General features: G+C 39.9%; 1 protein-coding gene across 3 annotated transcripts in view; it reads left to right on the forward strand.

Moving 5' to 3' along the window:
- BNC2 (basonuclin zinc finger protein 2) overlaps positions 1-17,933 on the forward strand; it is an 880,369-nt gene that overhangs the window by 856,883 nt on the left and 5,553 nt on the right. The gene's annotated exons all lie outside the window — the stretch shown is intronic.

Genomic DNA, 17,933 nt, shown 5'->3' on the forward strand with positions numbered 1-17,933 from the left:
TTTAAAAATGGGCTGAGAAACCTTTTAAATCATTGATTCATAGTCTTATTCGCTATAAAAAGTAAATCACTCTTGGCCACTACTCCACAAGACCCTGTGAGGATATCCTACAGATCAGCTCCACATATTAGAGGTTTGCTCTAATGTCTCAGTAACTCATAGACTTAAATTCTCAATCTTAGTTACTCTGCCTAATGATATTTTCTAATAGATAAACTATAATAGCTTTGATTATAAAGGTGTAACACTATCTTTTCATAATACATTACCTTGTCAGTCACCAATTAGACAAACTTAGCTGGCTCTAACGTAGACATGTTTTCTGCTACCGAGTAAGAGACTGGAGACAATAAGTAGATACGGTGTATATGTTTTAAAAGGCAAACTTGTGCAAATTTAATTCTTGCCGTTTGTTATCTTGTTAACTAAGAGACACTGAAATAAAAACTCCATGAGCTTAATATACCACTGAGGACTCTCAATTCTAAACATTTTTCTGAGCTTAATATAAGAATTTATGTAATCTTACCCGATATTACAAGGTAGATTTCCCCTGGCACAAAATGAATGCAATAGATAATATTTTGGAGTGTTTTGTTCACGTGACAGCATGGGGTGCAAGATGATAATTACCATTCCTTGGTTGGGCACATTAATGCTTTGCTTTAAGTTAAATGCCTTCTCTCGAGATTACCCCCTTGTTGACTAGACCAGGCTGTCAATTTTGTTTGCTTGCCACATTAGGTGTTCCCAAGAGGGATGAAAAAGGTTCATGAAAAAAGAGCAGCAGAGTAGGCAGCATAATTCATTGTGAATTGAGCAAAGAAGTCTAATTCAGATAAATGGCCGACCCCAATGCATCCTACCTGTTATTACAACAGACATGCAGTATCTGTGCAGTAAATTAGTCAAACCCCAAAAGGGCTTGGTGGGAGCTTATCTTCAAGTGTATAATTTGAGTGATGAGGGAGCTTCCTCCGTGACCAGACTAAGTGATTTGTTTCATATAGAAGGAGATTTAAGTAACTGTCTTCCAGCAGGTTCTCCCCATCTTGAGCTCATATTATAGCTGTATTATTGTTCTTTAATTCTACTATACTATAAAGTTATGAAGAAAATATAAAATAAACCTGAGATTAGGGAATCCAGAAGGTTGCAATGACTGCTGTTTGCAATTGACTGCCCCAAACTGCTCTGTGACCATCTCCGTCTTCCATATTTCTACCAATTATATGTTCTATATAAAATATAAATGCTGTCAAACTTGGTCGCTCATGAGCAGATGACAGATTTGGGGTGGCTTTCTTTGTTTGGGTGGCTGTAAGAATGAGCTATGTCCACATCCTGCATTGATGCCTGGGCAACCATCCATGGTAAGAACCATTGTAAAAGAAAGTGTCCTGCATAGTATTCAATTTTTTCTTTGCAGTTGCCTTCAATATAAGAAAGTATAATCTGGTGTGCTTTTTTTTACGCTGCAAAATAAACAGTAAGCAAATCCAAAATTGCTAGATGGTGGCCCCGAGGACACTCTTAAGGTACCGTCACACTTAGCGACGCTGCAGCGATACAGACAATGATTCCGATCGCTGCAGCGTCGCTGTTTGGTCACTGGAGAGCTGTCACACAGACAGCTCTCCAGCGACCAACGATGCCGAAGTCCCCGGGTAACCAGGGTAAACATCGGGTTACTAAGCGCAGGGCCGCGCTTAGTAACCCGATGTTTACCCTGTTTACCAGCGTAAAAGTAAAAAAAAACAAACACTACATACTTACATTCCAGTGTCTGTCCCCCGGCGTTCTGCTTCTCTGCACTGTGTAAGTGCCAGCCGGAAAGCGAGCACAGCGGTGACATCACCGCTCTGCTTTCCGGCCGCTGTGCTTACACAGTGCAGAGAAGCAGAACGCCGGGGGACAGACAGCCGAATGTAAGTATGTAGTGTTTGTTTTTTTTTACTTTTACGCTGGTAAACAGGGTAAACATCGGGTTACTAAGCGCGGCCCTGCGCTTAGTAACCCGATATTTACCCTGGTTACCACTGTAAAACATCGCTGGCATCGTTGCTTTTGGTGTCAAACACGACGATACACGCCGATCTGACGACCAAATAAAGTTCTGAACTTTCAGCAACGACCAGCGATATCACAGTAGGATCCAGATCGCTGCTGTGTGTCAAACTCAACGATATCGCTAGCCAGGACGCTGCAACGTCACGGATCGCTAGCGATATCGTTTAGTGTGACGGTACCTTAAGGCTCAGTGTACACTGCATTTGTGTACTAGGCCAAAAAAAATGTCCTTTCCTTTACAAGGAACCAAAGCAAATAAAAAACAAAACATATACTCTGTTGTACACTTTTTCAGTTGGTGCCCATAGTGAACATGTGCTGTGTCCTCCATCCATACGATGGCCACTGGTGGTTATATACCTCATGAGCATATATGCATATATTATTTGATGGTTCATACTTATATATAGGTATTACAAGATGTAAACAAATTTTTTTATTTACTAAATATGATTTTTGCTGATAAGAAGTTTTTAAGTGTGAAGTGTTAACTTTCTGCATCATGGCCATATGCTCTCCTGACCTGAGCTTGACAGCTGCATAGAAATACATCACGGTGTTCTGCTCAGGTCAGGAGAGATGCAGGGCCTGTCTGAGCAGTGCGATGCGATCATCTACAATCATTGCATGAGTTTTATGGCTGCCTGTCACTCCCTTAGAGTGATTCTACTAAATTGGACAGCATCTATTCAAAGAGAACCTGGCATCTGATACATCCTGCCCAAAACATGGACAGTAGTGTTGAGCGATACCGTCCGATACTTGAAAGTATTGGTATCGGAAAGTATCGGCCGATACCGGCAAAGTATCGGATCTAATCCGATACCGATACCCGATACCAATACAAGTCAATGGGACTCATGTATCGGACGGTATTCCTGATGGTTCCCAGGGTCTGAAGGAGAGGAAACTCTCCTTCAGGCCCTGGGAACCATATTAATGTGTAAAATAAAGAATTAAAATAAAAAATATTGCTATACTCACCTCTCCGACGCAGCCTGGACTTCAGCGAGGGAACCGGCAGCGTTGTTTGCTTAAAATTCGTGCTTTAACTTCCTTACTTGAAGTCCCGGCTTGTGATTGGTCGCGCGCCGCCCATTTAAAACGTAATTTTAAAATCCTGAAGGACCTAAAATTACGTCACGGCTTGCTGTGATTGGTCGCGTCGCGGTCACATGGGCGGCGTGCGACCAATCACAAGCCGGGACTTCAAGTAAGGAAGTTAAAGCGCGAATTTTAAGCAAACAACGCTGCCGGTTCCCTCGGTAAGGTGCAGGCTGCGTCGGAGAGGTGAGTATAGCAATATTTTTTATTTTAATTCTTTATTTTACACATTAATGTTGTTTCGATACCGGTACCCGATACCACAAAAGTATCGGATCTCGGTATCGGAATTCCGATACAGCAAATATCGGCCGATACCCGATACTTGCGGTATCGGAATGCTCAACACTAATGGACAGCATGCATCAGACAATGGCTATGTAATCTCAGCCACGTATGTTTGACTCTAAAATACTGCGCTGTTACAGAGAAAAACATACTTTTAATAGCTGCTGTGAACTGAGCAGAGCGGCAGACCAGTCGGACAGGTGGGTCACTGGCGTCTTCTCCCCTATCCATGACATGGATTGACACGCACATCTAAACAGAGACTCGTCAATCCAGGGCAATGGGCTGTGGGAAGCCTCCGGGAACCTGCCTGTCTGACTAGATTGCCACGTGGCTTTGTCCCTGGTAGCTATTAAAATCATTTTTGTCTCTTAAACACTGCAGAGTTTTAGAGTCAAACATAATAATAATTATCTCTTTATATAGTGCTAACATATTCCGCAGCACTTTACAGTTTTTACAGACATTATCATCGCTGTCCCCGATGGGGCTCACAATCTAAATTCCCTATCAGTATGTCTTTGGAGTGTGGGAGGAAACTGGAGAACCCGGAGGAAACCCACGCAAACATGGGGAGAGCATACAAACTCCTTGCAGATGTTGTCCTTGGTAGGAATTGAACCCAGGAGGACTCCAACGCTGCAGTGCTAACGACCGAGCCACTGAGATAATACAGCTAGTGACTGATATATGTGGCCCCTTGGTTGGGCAGCATGCATAAGCTGTCAGATGCACTTTAAGCTTTGCAGTACTACAGATACTGATAACTCCTACTATTAATATGCACCTTTATGGAAAAAATTCCACAATCTAATATAATCTAATATGACATGAACATTGAAAATTAAAAAACAACACATCATCTAATCATGTAACTTGAACAACTCAGACAATACATAAAAAACAATTTAATTTTAAGAGCTAAAATAAATCTAAATACTTGTTTTAGTAAGAGTCTAAATGTTAACTTGCTCCCACCCCATACGATAGCTAGATCTGAGGGACTATATAATTTTGTAGAGAGCTGAGTCACACTTCTGCTCTCTTCATCCTCAGGATGACAGTGTTGGACAATAGTCTAAAATAGCACAGCGGCAACTCTCCTTAGTGAGGCCAAATGAGAGTGGTGACATGGGTGCTTTAAACAGGGTCAACACTTATTTTTTTTCTAGAGAATAATGGAGGCCTTAGGATCTAGGTATGTCAATATCTTTTGACATATTGACATATCTGTGTGACATGTTAGGTGATATTATTTTGCGTACAATATTGCTCACTTACTTTAAAGAGTTATTTTCTACAAATTTGTATCCCCTATCACCAGGATATGTGATAACTTACTGATCACTGGGGCACCCACAACAATCCAAACTCAGGGATTTGAAACCATGAGAATGGGGCTTTGCAGCCACGTTCTGAAGGGAGTAAAGATGTGCATGATCGACCTCCACTCCATCTATCAACTATGGGACTGCTGAATGCAGTGTTTGGCTATTTCTGGCAGATCATAAACAATGATAGGAGTAGGGGCTGATCATGTGCATCTTTGCTTCTTTCAGAGTTCCATTTCCAGGGTTCCAAAGCCCCAGTTTGGGGATTGCTGTGGGTATGAGCAAGTCTTCCCCTATCTTATGAATAGGAACTAACTTGTTTGTTTTTTTTGGACTAACCCTTAAAGCTTATTTTTTTACTGAAATGTCCCATTAAAGTGTTGTTACTACAGCACATACACTACTTTGTAAACCAAGAGCAGTTTGATTATTTATATAGCATTACAAATGGCATAAACTGTCTGTATAATGGTATACATGAAAATAATTTTTTTCCAAGTTGTTTCTTCCTCCTCATCTCCATTTTTCCTTCTATCCAAATTCATCCCCATAGGCTTATTTACTAACATTTGCATATACAAAGATAAGATGACTTACAGGCTGAAATGGGAAGGGACAAAAATTGCAATGGGCAATGTTATAGTCCTCATTTTCACAGCACTGACTATATTCAGCAAAAAGTCTAATTTCATTTTTGTATGAAGTTTTTGTACCTTTCAATAGACACATATTGGATGAAGTGATTCATTTGAATGTTTATATTGGGGCAGATTTTACTATGTAATGAGGTGTACATAATCATGACTAATACTATCAGAAAAGTTTACCATATGTTTTTAGTATAACTATGGCCTAGTTGTATTGAAGTGTGCAAATGTGGACAAATGGTAGCACACCAAAAGTTGGTGACAGACTTTAGTATAGCAAGTATTTTATTCTATGTCATCAAACACTCTCCTTTTGTTTCTTGTATGGAAATTTCAATCACTTTCAATACAACTAGGCCTCAAAATCTGCCCCCAATGTCAGTTCTTATAAGACATGAAAGATATGTCTCTAGAGTTATGGGTGTGGTTTGTTTCTGTTTGTTTTTAATGCAGACCATCCGGATTGCACCCAGAGGATGAAGGAGCAATTGGGGCAATGGGAAAATTAGAAATGTAACTGGGTAAATATTATTTCTTATAAGATTAATTGCTAAGTTTATTGTGTGAATCTTTTTTCAATTACCTTTTTTTTTTTTTTTACTTTTTTTTCATTTGTAGTGTTTGCTTTGCCATATAAGTATTCCAATTTTAAGCACTGTCCATTTCATGTGATCATTTGATAACATACACAAAATGCTTGTAGTTATGTCTAAAATACTTTATAGAGTCATTTCTGCATATCCTATTAGTGGGTGTCCATTAATTAATTCATAGGACCTGATTCATTAACACTGGCTATTTTCTCGCACGCCGGTCTTAATAAGGGGGCATGGTGGAGTCAGATACTCTTGATATATTAAGAGGCGCACTCTTTTTTATAACTCAGAAGTGTCTGACAAGTGTCATGCACCTAGGTGATCTACACAGTAATCTTACTAGAATACCATTATGGTTGTAGGGAACAACATAGCTAGTCATGAATTAGAAGAGCTGTGAAGAGATATGCTCTTGTTGTGCCTCACCTCCTCCTATTTTTGTGGAACTAGAAATAACTGGCGTGAAAACACCAAAATGGCAAAAAACAAAACAACTTGTATCAGTACTATAGCGAAATTGATTTGATGAATTGAGGCTTAAGGTTTTAAGGTTTGAAAAAAAACCCATAACCTAACACGATCTAGAGGAAGGCAAAAACCCCATAAGGCCCATCGAAATTGCCCCCCTGGTTTCCTGGATCAATGTTCCATCACTGAATTTGTTACCCGTAACCTGCTGTAATATTATATTTTTCAAAAAATCCATCCAGGTCCCCTTGATCTTTTTTATTAAATCATGTGGCAGACACATTCGTAGTCTCACTACTCATACAGTAAAGAATCTCTGTCTATGAGACAACTATGTCTCTGTCCCTGTCTATGGACGGCGGCCTTGGTACACGTAGTTAAAAATAACACCACCCCCAATCACAGCAAAAGTCGAATCATAATTAGTAAATCAGTATAAACTCCATTATAGCCCCATAAGCTATAATGTTGACAATATTAATATTCTGGAAATAAGTATTAATGTTGTGAACTTTGTACAAAGGTCAAATTTTTTTTTTTATTCAAGTAAGGTAGAAAAATAAAACCATCGACAAATATAGAATAGTTAGATGAATATAACATTGTTGAGGTCATGTAAAAATGTCCACGATTTAAAACAAATGGGAAAATGGGCACGATGTTCAAAAGGCCTCTAACAGACTTTTTTCAGAGCACTGATAAGATTCATCGGCAACTTGCACCCAAATAATTTCTCTCTCGACATGACTAGTAAGAATTAAGGCATTCATTACTGTGGTAGTGAGGTGTTAGTGCAGTTCATTGCATGCATAACATGTCCTCTTCAAATACATATGTTCATCCTCCTACAATAAATTCTATAATCTATGAGGTTACAGTCTGTCAAACGATTTTGTACTTATGAACTTTCAGTCCTTAATTTAATTGACATGTAATAATATGTTAGCATACATGAGTCACAATATATATGCGCCATAGATACATCATAGTCCATTCAAGTTTGTGCTGATGAATGGACTCTTAGTTGTTAAAACTTCCTATTGCTTCTAGGGTATTTTCACACACAGCATTTTTTTAAATGCCACTATAGTTTTTGATGATAATTTCTTCATCCAAAACCAGGAGGGGATTCAATAGGAATGGGAAATATAGGACTAACTATTCTTTTAACTCTTAGATTATTTCCTGCCTTCCACTGAAAAATAACTGCACCAAAAATGTGTTTTTTTTTTCCAAACAGCAATATGTTTGAAACCAGGGTAAATCTAGTCTATGTTATTTTCATATGTTATATAAATGGGTAAAAATATTAGGGCGGAGTCAGACTGCCATATAACTATGACGAGGATCGCAACGCAATGCTCAGACTGGCCATCGGCTCTCTCAAGCTGAACGAGACAGCATGGATTTCTATGCAGCTGTCACACTGGGGTCCGGTGAGCAGGTGGCCAGTCCGAGCATTGAGTTGTGATTCTCGTCCAAGTTATACGGCTGTGTGACTCTTCCCTTAGATTTCTAATTTTGGTCCATAAAATAATCCGGTTTAATAATGAGAGCCAGTTCTAAAAAAATTGCTTACAAAAAGTTTCACTCCAAAATATATTATTAATTATTATTATTACTAGCCTAATTTAACTTGAAGTGATACAAACTGTCTATGTATGACCATGTCATCATTTCGGGAACATCAAGTTACACCTCATTGAGATAACTGTTTGTTTGTTTTTTTGCATGTGAGGAAAAAAATGTTGCCAGATCCAATTTTTATCCAGTTTTGCTTTGTGTCCATTTTTGCAATCAGCATGGCATCTATTGTTCTCTTATGCAAAGGATGAAAAAATCCAAACTTTTCCTACCCATTAGGCCATGTTCACATGGCAGTAGTTTGGTCAGTAGTTCACATCAGTATGTGTAAGCCAAAACCAGGAGAGGAAAAATCAGACAAAAAGTATAATAGAAACATGCACCACTTCAGCATTTTTCACCCAGTACTGGTTTTGGCTTATAAATACTGATGTGAAATACTGACCAAATACTGATAGTGTGAACATGACCTTAGTAAAACATAGAAAGCATCAGATGACACCGATGACATATTTTTCACAGACTCATTAATTTGAATGGCTGAGTTTGATCCATGACTCGGATCAAAGACAGAAATTTCTCTTTTTTGCAGACACTCTGTACACACAAAAAGCATGAGTATAAGCTATAAGATTGACACCATGAGCTTTAGCCCAGTTTTTGATGTTGCAGATTTTCTGCACCATTTCTGCACACATTAAATAAAATAGGTTACGTGCATTTCTTTGAAAAAACGCTGGGTAAAAAACTCACCAAAAACTCTTCTTGCGAACATAGCCTAATGGGCACATAATCTACTTGTAAAAATGGATATCTGAATAAGACTTAAATGTTTACCATATAATGCAAATATCGAATAACTAACTAGATTGTCCCTGTTTGATGTGCAAGACCAATGCAATTGTGACAAAACCTCATAAAAAGCAAAGTTAGTGGTAAGAAGTCGAATTTAGTTATATCTCTACTGTAGAGATAATATTGAAGTCTCACAGCAAAATAATGACCTCCAGATTGCTTGTTTGACACGTTGTCTGCTTTTAAATTGTTTTTACAGATAGATATTGGTTATGTGACAATAGAACGATTAATATGAGAGCCACCTGATTAATCAGAGCTTAATGCTTCATTAGGTGAGCACAGAACAATTCAAGTGCAGTACTCATTAGGATAGCCATCACTGGAAGATAAGTGTTTAGGCCTGAGATGGAAGGTCTATTGCTGAAACATTATTAATATCACTGAGGCTTAGTTATTCGGTCAGACAACATTCCACCAACATTGCATCTCTTTCCTTATATTAGTTTAACAACATTTATGGTATTTTGCATCTAGTAATGAAAATATTGTTATTGCAGCAGATCAGAGTAGGGGCTTGGTCACAAGTAGCAGATATGGTGCAGATTTTCCATGTGGATTTGTCAGAACTAGGGATGAGCAGACCCGTGGAAGTTTGGTTTCTGGTTCTCGACCAAAGTTCGGTTCGGTACTAGTGATGAGCGAATATACTCATTACTCGAGATTTCCCGAGCATGCTTGGGGGTCCTCCAAGTATTTTTTAGTGCTCAAAGTTTTAGTTTTTAGCGCAACAGCTGAATAATTTACATCTGTTAGCCAGCATAAGTACATGTGGGGGTTGCCTGGTTGCTAGGGAATCCCCACATGTACTTATGCTGGCTAACAGATATAAATCATTCAGCTGCGGCAAGAAAAACTAAAACTCCGAGCACTAAAAAATACTCGGAGGACACCCGAGCGTGCTCGGGAAATCACTATTCGGTACCCAAAATTGAACCAGAACCTGAACGCCATTGAAAACATTGGAGACCAGAACTTTGGATCTGGAAAAAAATCTCTCTCCTCTCACCTCTCTGTCCTCTCTCTCTCTGCAATAGACTTCCTCCGAAACTCCAAACACTGCAACAGACTTATGGGGAAAGTTCGTGTTCGGCATTTAGCACCGAACATTAACTTTCCATAGCAAACGCCAATCTCTTAAGTTCAGGGTCTTGCATCTCTAGTTGGTACATGTTCTAATTTGCAACACACCACAGTAGTGGATGAGATTTTACCAAAACGTCATCCACAGTGGAATTGACCTGCATTGTAGATTTTATGTCGATGCGGCATGTATTTAACAACGCCCTCCACTTTCTCACCAAAATAAAACCTGCTGAAGGCAAAAGAAGGCTAATTGTGGTCTTAAAGGGAACCTTTCACCCCCCCAGGGTCTACTAAGGTGAAAGAGCCACCTTCTGCAGCCCTAAGGCTGCATTCTGTGAAGGTGGCTCTTACGTTTTTGATCCCTAATAATGCTGAAATATTCACGTTTATAAATTGCACACCATACCTGTATTGAGTTCGGGAGGTAGGTTTTCTCCCCCTGACTCAGCCGCCTCGCAGCCGTCCATCATCCCACTGGGCGCTGCCTCTTCTTTGTCTTGTGCCGTCACCAGCACCTGCACTCTGTAATTATTTCTTGGGCATACACCATGCTCGCTGCCCTGGAACTTACATCAAGTGATGTAAGTAGATCAGGCCTGCACACAGCACCAGATTCCCAGCCCCACAGTGTGAATAAATAATAACACACTGTGGGGTGGAATCTTGGGCCTCCGCTACACGCAGGCGTAATATCAGTACATCAGCTGATGTGAGTTCCAGGAAAGCGCGCATGGCGCATGCCCAAAAAATGATAGCACAGCGCAGGCGCCGGTGATGTGAGGAAACACAGTGGAGGTGGTGCCCAGTGATGGACGGCTGCGAGGCAGCAGAGTCAAGGGGAGAAAATGTACCCCCCGGTCTCAATACAGGTATGGCGCGCAATTTATAAAAGTCAATATTTCAAAGTTATTAGGGATCAAAAACATAAGAGCCGCCTTCCCAGAATGCAGCCTTAGTGCTGCAGAAGGTGGGTCTTTTACCTTAATAGGCCCTGGGGGGGTGACAGGTTCCCTTTAATTTGGTAGTACTACTGCCCAGACAGCTGGTGCCAGCAGTAGTGGTAGTGGTACTGTTAGTGACATTGTGTGGTTTTTTTTTTTCATTTCATCAAAACAACTAAAAAAACTGTTAAATCATTACATAAAAGTTGCAGTTAATTGTCTGGATTTTGTGTATTCTTGTTCTGTAGTTAAAAAAAAATTCCCTTCACAAAAAGGATTGCACAAGAAATGCAGAAACTGAGCAAGCACACTGTCTTTGACTGACACTGATTTCAGATTTTTTTTAAATGTATTAAAGGGGTTGTCCACTACTTGGACAACCCCTTCTCTTACATCATGTTTGGCCCCATTAAAATACAAACACCTAAACTCACCTTTGGTGCCGACACCATTCCAGCAGTGTTGGCACTTGCATTTCCGAGGATCATGTGAGGTTGTTGTGCCACAGAAGCTCCAAATTATCCCCAGCATCAGTGTCCCCGCTTCAGACAAATTAAACATTAAGAGGAAGACAGAACGCAGCCACAGCCTTGACTTCCTTTTGATGTTCGATTTGTCTGAAAGCAGGGATAGTGATGCCAGGGCTGAGTATAGGTGTTTTTATTCTAACGGGGCAAACCATTTGGAATAAGAAGGGGTTTTCCAAATAGTGGACAAGCCCTATAAATATTGTACTGTTTTTTCCCTTCCTTATAGTGCATTAAGAATGAAAAACAAAATGTGTAATTGTAATTCAATTGCATTATTACAAAAGACAGCTTTGTCAATGCTGCAGTTGTAAAGCATATTACTATCTGGAGTATTTGTTCAGTCTTTTAGGACTTTGTCTTCCTATCTCTATAGTTGGGCTGCGAGTTTTGACATCCTCTCACTATGCTAAATCACCTTAAAATGGCTGCTGCAATCCCTTCCATCACTTTTTTATACACTGATAGTCCCTTCTGATTGGCTGCTATACCATGTGATGTGATAGACACAAGTTATTGTGGGAAAGTCTACATGGTCATGTTAGAGGTCACGTTATCCTTCTAGGGCTGATGCAATCTTTTGAAATTTGTAAAAAAGTTGCAGGATTTTTACTTTAATCAAATTGTAAATTGTTCACAATTGTTTGGGACCTGCAACTTTTATAAAATTTGACATAAATTTGATTTGCATCAAATCAAATTCCTCATCTTTAATAATGACTGCATATAGTGGTTGGGAGGTAGGAAGATCATAACATTTCTAGCTTGGGTGCCCAGATCACTCTCACTCCACTCCTGCCCTAGCTTTCATTAATGAACAAGAATTATATCTAAACATTTCTTTAGTGTATATTTGTGAAAGTGGCTTTAATGATAGAGCTTTATATCAATTTTCTCATTAGCATTGATTTATAAAATTGATGCAGATATATTTGTCTTCCCTACCGGCAATTCATAATCAAATGTGTAGGGATAAATACTTTGGCAGTGATAGAATGATTTTTAATGGGCTTCTCTCTTGGTTTGCATTACAGCTGATCTGCTGTGTTTTTCTTTGTGTTAAGAGCAGCAGGTCTAGTATTGTGTGGTTTAGGAATTCACGGAGTATAAATTGCCTCATTACGGCACTGTCACCACTGTAGGGACGAGAGGTTGCTATGCATTAGAGAATGGCTTACTGCGCTGATAACTTTCAAAACAGTTGCTGCTCTTCACACAGGTGATAAATAAAGTGCTAATAGATCAAGCTTCAAGGAGCCACCAAAACCCTCAGAGAGCACCAATTAAATGTGCTGCTAATTTCAGCATGGCAGTAGATCTAAGTGATTACAGCATGAGTGGCGGTTATTTGTCACATGCTTTCATGTACATAACAGGACACTGCTAGTCATTCTGTAGGATGCAGCAGAGATTAGCTTGCCTTTTGACTCACTTGGAGCCATTTGGAGTTTATATGCTGACTTTATAAGTGCAGCCATTACAATCGGTCATACGGTTTCGCAGGTGAAATAACCGTTTCCTTGCAAAATATAACCATTAACTAGAAGCACGTTCTTGGCCGTGTTGTTGCTACTGTCTGGACTAACTGAAAAATAAACTTCCTTTTTTGCCTATAGGAGTCCTATAAAATTTTGGCCCAAACCAATATGTGACTATTCAATTGGGTCAACTTTGGATAGGTGTTTATTACACATTTCTACATGATTATGGGTCCAATCAACCAAACTATCAGTATAATAAGGCTGTGCGATGCTCTTAGGGATAGAATAATTGGCCGTTATATGAGTATAGAAATTGGCCATAGGGCTCGCTTACACCAGCATATACATCGAACGAGTGCTATCCGATCACTGTTGCTCAATGAGGCAGTGCTGATGCACAATTTTTTTTTACTGACAGAATTTGTTAGTGAAAAAAATTGCAGAATGCTGTGATTTCACTTTGAAATCTGATGTGACTCACACAATCAAGTCTATGGGTGAGAGTAACACATCAGACTGCACTCGGATGACTTCCATGACCTCACACACACAATGGAGAAGATGGAGAAATTTTGTTCTCCATCACCATGTGCTCCGAGTCTCTCATCTGAGACAATTGGATCATACAACACTCACACCCAGATCAAACTCTGATCAGAATTTGATCACAGTGTCATTAGCATAATTGACCTGATTCTCATGGATGAGAGAATGTAAAGCCATCTTATCGCAGACTTAGGGTACCGTCACACAGTACCATTTTAATCGCTATGACGGCACAATCCGTGACGTCGCAGCGATCGTATGATTATCGCTCCAGCGTCGTAGACTGCGGTCACACGTTGCAATCACGGCGCTGGAGCGATGCCGAAGTCCCCGGGTAACCAGGGTAAACATCGGGTAACTAAGCGCAGGGCCGCGCTTAGTAACCCGATGTTTACTGTGGTTACCAGCGTAAACGTAAAAAAAACAAACAGTACATACTTACATTCCGGTGTCTGTCCCCGGCGTTCTGCTTCTCTCCACTGTGTAAGCACAGCGGGCGGAAAGCACAGCGGTGATGTCAGACGTCACCGCTGTGCTCGCTTTTTGGCTGGCCGGCGCTCACACTGCAGAGAAGCTGAGACGCCGGAGGACAGACACCGGAATGTAAGTATGTACTGTTTGTTTTTTTTACGTTTACGCTGGTAACCACGGTAAACATCGGGTTACTAAGCGTGGCCCTGCGCTTAGTTACCCGATGTTTACCCTGGTTACAAGCGAACACATCGCTGGATCGCTGTCACACACAACGATCCAGCGATGTCAGCGGGTGATCAAGCGACGAAAGAAAGTTCCATACGATCTGCTACGACGTACGATTCTCAGCAGGATCCCTGATCGCTGCTGCGTGTCAGACACTGCGATATCGTAACGATATCGCTAGAACGTCACGAATCGTACCGTCGTAGCGATCAAAATGGTACTGTGTGACAGTACCCTTAGGCATAGTCTTCCACTTTATCTTTCAACCTTGGATCTGAAATCTGCTTTTGCAACCTTTTTTCCTACATAGCTGCTAGAAATAGAGTAGTTTTTTCTTGAACTATTGTTTGTCACAGTGCACAGGGCAGATAAATGGCTAAACCAGTCTTTTAGGAAGTGGACAAATGACCACTTATCTCCTCACTATGCACATAACAGTGAACTATGCTTCTAAAATTCTTCTAAAATGCATTAAAGCTTTAGGCCATGGCATCAAATAATTTTTCTCCGTTAAGTGAATTTTAGCATACAAACAGGTGACCAGAAGGTGATCCAATTTTTGAGGAAACGGCTTGTATATATAGACAATGAGAGCCAAGTTGGTTTGTTGGAAGCTTCACGGGTCATTTTTTTTACACATACAGTGCTATTAAACAAAAGTGCGATAGAATAGAGTGACAAGAACTGCAGGAATCAATTCTTTTTCAACTGAGGTGGCATAATGGAAATCGACGTCTATGAATGAACTCTTGTTACAAAGTTATGAGGTGCAGAGCTAATGCACTGTCATGAGTTCATCTTTATTATTGTGTTACACCTGAATCAATTGACAGTCGTCTTTTTTTCTTATTCTCCTTCCCTTTAAGCAAGAGATGGCACTTAATTCAATAAAAGTCAATGTAATTATATTAACAGACTGGTTGTTAGTGCTGACAGAGGGAGAGGGACACAGCCCTACACCTCCGCTCACTTGTGTATTCAGTTTGGCCTGACCGAAAATTAAGATGTCTACACATTCTAATTAGACTGGTATAGTTTTTTAATTTTACCTCACTGCAAGCAAACAGAAAAAAGAAGATACCCCTTTCGCAATGCAGCAATAACAGACTGTGATTTTTCATAAATCATCTTTTGAAAAAAGACTAAACCCATCTGAGGAATTGCATTATTTTTTTTCCAGTGTTATTTTATTGTACTCTTCTAAAACCTAATTTTTTGTAAGCTCCTTTTTTAAATTTACAGAGAATTAAATAATAGTAAAAATAGTAATTAATATATTCAGATACAGTTTATTTTTATATTATTCTTTACAATTTTTAACTCTTCTAGAGCATATACATTATGGTTTTATCTATATACCTTCCCTTTATCCTCTTTTATTCCTTTGTTGACATGTGTATTTTTTCAGCCGTATTTTGTAAAAAATTATAGATTCATCAGCTCTGATGAAATCAAATGACATTGCATGCAAATAAAATAGTTTATAGAGTTTGGGGATTTTACAAAACTTGACCGAAAATGGAATGCTATAAAACAAAAAAATAGTGACCATTAACTACTTCCTTCACTCCCGCTGTTCCATTGGTATTGCTTCAGTGGTCCAGGCTAGTCCTGCAGTGATGACCATCACATATATTTTACTGCTGAGACTAGTATTTGCATGAATGATGTTTGAAGCTTGTTTGCTGCAGAACTACCAGTGACTATGGAAGCAACAGAGAACGCAATGGCTAAACAATGGTTATTTCTTTTTTAATTTACTGTTACCTTCCCTAATTTTTCTAAAGTGTTGGAAAACCCCTTTAAGTTTGATTGCAGAGTAAATGCACAATAGATATTTTTTTTTTATATTTCTTGTGAAAATAAAGGCATTTTTTGAGCCACATCAATGTTTGATAATCCATTAATGGACTTCCCATGGACTGCATGGATGTCCCCGGTCTCTAGGTGCAAGAGATACTCTTTTTTAAGTTCTGGTTAATATATTAGGGTTCTTAATAGTGGGCATCTACTACTTCAGAATTTCTAGGTTGAGCAATTTGCAGTAAGGTTTCTAATGCTGATGTGATAATCTATATAACGGGAGTATACAGGAGCTAAAAGTTAAAAATGAACTTATACCTTACCTGTACTTTTATGCTTAAAACGGCCTCAATGATCCTCATGTCACAGTTCTGGCAGCCCCAAAGCTAAAAGCATGCTCCCTCTCTGTGTTAATTGTAAATTTGAAAACAATGTCAGCTCACCTATATTTCTAAGGGTACTGTCACACAGTGCAATTGTGATCGCTACGACGGTACGATTCGTGACGTTCTAGCGATATCGTTACGATATCGCAGTGTCTGACACGCAGCAGCGATCAGGGACCCTGCTGAGAATCGTACGTCGTAGCAGATCGTTTGGAACTTTCTTTCGTCGCTTGATCACACGCTGACATCGCTGGATCGTTGTGTGTGACACCGATCCAGCGATGTGTTCGCTTGTAACCAGGGTAAACATCGGGTAACTAAGCGCAGGGCCGCGCTTAGTAACCCGATGTTTACCCTGGTTACCAGCGTAAACGTAAAAAAAACAAACAGTACATACTCACATTCCGGTGTCTGTCCTCCGGCGTCTCAGCTTCTCTGCACTGTGAGCACCTGCCGGCCGGAAAGCGAGCACGTCACCGCTCTGCTTTCCGGCTATGGCGCTTACACAGTGGAGAGAAGCAGAACGCCGGGGGACAGACACCGGAATGTGAGTATGTACTGTTTGTTTTTTTTACGTTTACGCTGGTAACCAGGGTAAACATCGGGTTACTAAGCGCGGCCCTGCGCTTAGTAACCCGATGTTTACCCTGGTTACCCGGGGACTTCGTCATCGCTCCAGCGCCGTGATTGCAACGTGTGACCGCAGTCTACGACGCTGGAGCGATAATCATACGACGCTGCGACATCACGGATCGTGCCGTCGTAGCGATCAAAATTGCACTGTGTGACAGTACCCTAAGTCACGCAGGTCAGACGCGTCCTATACAGAACATTTGAAACACAGCAAGATGAATGTAGGAAGAGATAAGGTGTAGCAGTAGGACTCAAGCCTTGTTAAAATGCAATTTTTTATGGTAGATCAATAAAATAACTCAGAATAAATCATTCAAGAGTTAAAAGTCGCAAACGCATTTTAGAACTGCTTCCTTAATCATCGCCTAAAGCCAAAACAACTTGTCAGTGTTTGACACTGATTAATGAAACAGCTCTGAAACGCGTTTGTAACTTTTAACTCTTCTGCGATTTATTCCGAGTTCTATTACTGATCTACAATAAATTAGATGTGCTTTAAAAAGGCTCAAGTCCTACTGCTGGATCTTCTCTTCTTTGAGTCAACAGTGTGTAATACGGGTTTGACTGACTGTCTCATTCCAGTAGCTACACCAACTGTTTTTTTGGTGAATCAACAGAGGTGGAGAAAGGTGCTGGCTTAGCTAATAAATTATGCAAAATAGCCAGCTCTTTATGCATACAATTGGCATAGAATAGCAGTAAAGCTTTTTACTATTTCGAAAAAGATCTAAAAATGAATGTAAGAGGACAGGGAGATTGGGTCTGGAGTCAATCAACAACCAAATAACCTTTTTTTACTCTCTCGTCAACACCTTTAATAAAGTGCTTCTGTTGTCTCTCAAAATCTTTGAATTCAGCATCCTGTAGATTATATAAAACATTTTAAAA

The sequence above is a fragment of the Ranitomeya variabilis genome, chromosome 1 (genome assembly GCF_051348905.1).
Source record: "Ranitomeya variabilis isolate aRanVar5 chromosome 1, aRanVar5.hap1, whole genome shotgun sequence".
Taxonomy (NCBI): domain Eukaryota; kingdom Metazoa; phylum Chordata; class Amphibia; order Anura; family Dendrobatidae; genus Ranitomeya; species Ranitomeya variabilis.